Here is a 5,722-nt window from a genome sequence, read left to right on the forward strand (position 1 = left end):
AAGCATAATAGAGACTGAATTTGACAAACTGGCGAAATAAAGCAATGCTACAACAAAGCTGAGATGGTGTTCCATCTCAAAAAAAACCCATACATTTAAAGTCATAGGAAATGCCAACATGCTTTCGCCCACAGCTGTGCTTCATCAGGGCTTAAAGAAGGAAGTGCAGTTGTCCGTTTATGTATTTGGCTGACAGTCTTATTCAGAGAGATGACAACCAGCCTGTTACAGTATCTTGGCAGGATACATGCAGTATACTACATATTATAAGTGTGTGGGCACAGAGGAACACTTACATCAGTAATAAAGAATCAATCTGAAAAATGTAGAATCTTAAAAATGGTCATTAAATATAATGGTCACGGCTGCAGGGTATCTCCCTTGGTAAAAGCCCCCTGCCAGCACCACGTGAGCCCGTGCCTGTGCCAACTGGGGGAGGAGGGGGGGGGGCACGCAACTGGCTTTAAGTCATCCAGGGATGTATGGGAGGGAATCAGTCAGCAGGGATGGCAGTGTTCATTGCTTGAGTCGTCCCTGTTGTCCATCCAGGCGTCCATGGCTTGCTCTCTGTGCATGTGTATGACTGGGTCTCCTGTCCTCTCTCTTGGAGAACCGCAAGTTGTCTTCCCTCTCCCGGCAGCAGGGGGTGTATACCAGCATGCTTGCACAGTTTCTTGTGCGAATTGTACTTTTCCAGTCCAGGTGCGATTGGAGATAGCTAAGGCCATAGCTAAGGCATAGTAGCATCAGAGAAATGTGTACGACATGCCCAGTAAGGGTCTACAACCGAGGCACTGCCAGCCAGAGCCCTGCTTGAAGGGAATATACATCTCTGTTCAAATGAAACCTATGCTTTTGTCTACAGCACAACGCCAGCCAGGAGTAGGGGTTTATACAAAACATGGCTGGCGTTCAAATGCTCATCCCCCCTCTGCAGACAGTGAGTGAATGTGTGTGTGACCGAGAGAGGGAGAGACGGAGCGAGAGCAGTAGGGCCATTGTCATGACAGCACAGCAGCTGTCAATTTCAGTCTATGTTGCAGCTGTTGCATGGACAGTGTGTGTGTGTGTGTGTGTGTTTGTCTGTGTATGAGGTGGTGGGGGGTGGGGCAGTTCTGTTTTCTGCAGCGTGTGGCTGGAGTGGAACCGGAGGGGAGCAGCGTGGCTGATGGGGCTGAGCTCATTCTGATCATATCTGCCGTTATTACAGCCTGTGTTAGCGTGGAGCAGTGCATCAGAGTGCTGAGACCTTGGCCTGAGGCCACAGACAGACAGACAGGCCAAGCCAAGCTCAGGGCTTCCCCTGTGCTGCTGCAGGTGTGAGCAATGACTGATTCGCATTTGCAAGCAAGAGCTTGGAGTTATACCGATCTGACATTTTTGTATGTAAATAAAATGTCTTCTTAACATGGGATTTCGTTTTGTTTTGTCTTTTTGATATACAACAGATTAAAGAGCTGAAATAGTTTTTTTCAAATGTTAAAACTAGCATAGAGGTAGTACCATGCTCTGATGTAGTATTTTAAGGTCATAAGGCTTGATATCTCCATACTATACAATCTGCAGATAGAACCCTATGATCCTAAGGTCTTGAAATATCCTAATATATTCTGTTGTGTCAATTCTACTCTTTCAATTCAATTCTCTAAAATACACACATTTTAGTAACCATTGTGTTTCTCCCCCTGAATAATCCAATCATCTCTGTAAATGACATGCATACCTACATGATTTTCAGTCCAATCGTAGGGGTGTGAATACATCACAAAAACACATGATAACAGGGTACAGGCCAGGATGTGGAGATAGGTAAATGAATCGCATGCTTGGCCAGTCACATTGTACTTGTCAATAGTTAGGTGAGAATAAATGAGTACCAACAAGGTTTTTGCATGTGTTTGTAATGCAGGGTCAGGAATGTCACCACCAGTACTGAAATGTAGGCCTTTGCACTGATACTATGCATACTACTCTTCCCTGCACATATTATTTTCTCTACTCATTAGAATATTTTTCTGTGTGCACCCCATCACAATATTTTCCTCCTGATCCTTCCTTTGATGAAACACTATATATTTCATTGAACTCTATGTTCACGTGCTGGAGAGGTGACAAATTAAAAGATACAATTTGGGTGTGTGTGTGCATGTGTGTGTAGGAGTTTGTACATGGGTCTGTGTGTGTTCCTTTACGTGTGGGTGTATTTGTGTGTATGTGTTGGTTTATTAATGTGTGTGTAGGAGTTTGTACATGGGTTTGTGTGTGTTCCGTTATGTGTGGGTGTATTTCTGTGTGGGTTTTTACATTATTAATGTTTGAAATATGAGGACATTTCAGATGCTTTCACACCTCTCCTGCAGATGTGAGATTGGTGTGAATGAGCTCAGGGCTACACCCCTGCTGTGTTTGATTACCTCTGAGTCAGCGAGGAGATGAAGGCAGCGTCAGTGCGTCGTCTGACACAGCGCAGGGCACGCAGGGGCCTCCCGCCAGAGCTAGAACACCACCACATCACCCTCAGGAGGCTCATCGCTGCAGAACATGGAGGATATTTGGTTGTTATGAGTCCTGAGAAAACGAGAGGAAACAGAAACGGGAGGCAGGCCCTCCTGGGTGGCACGTCCTCTTAAAGCATTCGCACTCAGGGCTGTGACATGCTGAACAGTCAGAACTGGATCCTGGCTCCGCCAGTGCCAACTGCGGGAGTCCTGCGGCAGCGTGCGGAGAGAGAGGGGCTCAGTTGGCAAGAGTTGAGTCTCGCCGTTCAATAACAACCGCTCTGATCAATCCAGCCCCCGGTGGGAGTTTTATCTTCATCTGGAAAGATTATACTGTTACCATAATCTGTAACGAATACACCGCTACAATCACCTGTAATGAATACACCGCTACAATCACCTGTAATGAATGGACTGAAAACAATCCATCCAATTGTTTTGGATTCAAATACTTTCCTACGCTTTACTGAGCTTGTCTGGTGTATTGGAAGCAATGAAATACTCTCAAAATGGCCAACCCCGCCTTCTGGTCCTCTTCGTTGGCTCCAATTACTCCAGGAAAGGTCAATCAAGCAGATACAAGTATTTGAATCCAAAACAATGACATATTTGCTCAGGTCTGATGCAATCACATTTAATGCATATGCTGTTACCATCTCATGTAATGAATACACTCTTACAATCACAGGTAATTAATACAATTGTTGCCGACCACTGATAAGACATTGTTGCCTTCACCTGTAATTCACAAACTGTTACCTACAGCTGTAATGAATACACAGTAACTATAACTCCATCCATCTAATATTTGAGAGATTCTGGCATACATGTGCAGGTCTTTTGGCAGATTTCAGGACGTGCAGCCATACTGTTTAGCATTTGAATCCGTGATGTGTTCCAGGGCAGTCTGGGTTGCTTGGGACGGATAAAATGTGTGTGAGCAGCAGGGTGAACGGGTTCACACTGCGGGGGGATGCTGCAGGAGCACCTCACTGTCAGACAGGCCTAGATAAGCCAGGCCAGACGCCCAGCTGGCAAGAGGCCCAAACATTGTTCTGTGTGAGAGAACATTTTCTGTAATTCCTCCACACCCCAAAAAGACTTTTAAGTCACTTCTGTTTACAAAAGTGGATTTTCAAAAAAAATGTATTAACATATTATTAGTAATGAACTAAAAGTAGGGTCTTCTCCTCATCTTGTCTCATCTTCACCGCAGTTACACTGATGCACCCCTCTCCTAGTATTATGATTTAATTTTTCAGGATACCATATATCTAAAAGCACATCATCGTTCTTTTATTAGACAGCATTGCTGTTTGGGAATCACAATATTTTCCTTTTACTAAGTTAACACAAGTGACCCCCATATCACAGTTTTACTGATGTGCGCTTTACTTACAACCCCACTAACTATCACCACTAATTGGTTGCAGTATCAACCATTCAATTGAAATAAATTTGATTATGCCCATGTACACTATCACATTTAGATTCATGTTTTAAATCTACTATTAGAGTCGCCGTCAGATAAAATTGATTTCAGTCATGGTGAAAGCAGATGACAGTACATTCTACAGCAGAGACATTGCAATTCAGTGGCAGTTAAAAGTGAGAAAGTAGTTTTAGACAAAAAAATTAATTAAATGCACTCCAATCAAATCTCCATTAAGACATCAATGGTTAATGCATTCTAAAATCATGCTTGAAAGACACTAACGGGTATGGTTAATGATTGAAGAATTATGATAATGCAGATATGTAATAATCGCAGAACGCAAGGACCCAGTAAGACAGCATGATATATTGCCCTACTGTGATTAAACAAACGTATTGCTTTCACTTCAATTTTGGCAGATTTTGTATTTATTTATTCATATGCCAAATTAAGACTACGGCATATCTGCATTCAGATAGTAAAAATCAGACATTTCTCTGAAAATAAGATGGCTGTGGTGGTGACGGAAGCAGTTTGGGGTCAATAGTTTGAATGCACTGTTATTAACCACTAGAGGGAACCACATACTCAAAAACAAGCTACATTCATAAATTTGATCTATTTGGACATATAATTTGCTGTCGGACAGAAGTAGCTAGGTGTGATTTGGTCGCTTTGAATGTCAGGACGTTATTCTTTTTCAGTTTTAAAATAATAACTTGAGAAACACAAAATTACTGCTCGACTATATGAAAAGCTTCATAACATCTGAGCTATATGTTTTTATATATATATATAAAGCAACAAAATTTTAATGACAGAAAACAATTATATAGGGAATATAGAAACAAATTAGGATTATCTCCATCGTACCGAATTTTACATTTTCAATCATCTGTTAAAATAGTAGCCTTTACAGAAAGGTCTCTCAGTTGCAGGTAATTGTGACAAATAAAGGAAGAAATAAAAACTATGTATTCTGGGTATGTAGGAGTGATTGATGAATAGAATAACTTGGATGGCAAGGGCGATTTAGTTTTTAAAAAAAGAGTTAGCCTTTTACTTACATAAAATTTAATATTTAACATTTTAATAATTAAAACGGTGTGGAAGATTAAGAATGAAAATACAATTTAAATAAATGGAAACAGCTAATCATATTTCTATAATTTAGTTTGGTGAGTCAACAATAACCTTAAATTGGGCTATTTGTCGATGTAAAGTTACAGTCCAGAAGCCAAATAATAATGCAACAGCCTTGTTTATTTTTCTCAAGGTGCAGAAAAAGGAATACGTTTCTATGCAAGCACAGACAAGTGACCTTGCAGTTATGCATACCACTACCTGGGTGGTCTGCGACTTCTCGTGGTGTCTGGTGACATTCAGTCAAAGTTGCTAACGATTAGTTAGCTACAGGATGTTTTTCACTTTTATGGAAAACGTTTCCGCGAACAGGTAATAACTTATTGTTACACTGTATTTTCTGGTTAAGTCTAAGACCGTACAAAGTGGTTTGAACTACTGTCCACGGCGAAAAGATCATAAAAAAAACTAAATAAACGCTAACATCAGCAAGCAGAAAATGAACGTAGTATACGCAAAACCTTTTTGTTTATAGGTTAGCTAACTTAACAGACTTTGTCTTTAGATGATTAATTAACGTAGCTTACTTCCCATTACTGTGCTGTGCAAGACTAAGCACAGATTTATTACTTTCAAAAACCCATTTTTGTATTCGGGTCCTCCTTACTGCCTCCCCCGCCCGGCCCCCAGAATCTGTGGCCTTGCA

Source organism: Conger conger, chromosome 17, assembly GCF_963514075.1.
Source record: "Conger conger chromosome 17, fConCon1.1, whole genome shotgun sequence".
Taxonomy (NCBI): domain Eukaryota; kingdom Metazoa; phylum Chordata; class Actinopteri; order Anguilliformes; family Congridae; genus Conger; species Conger conger.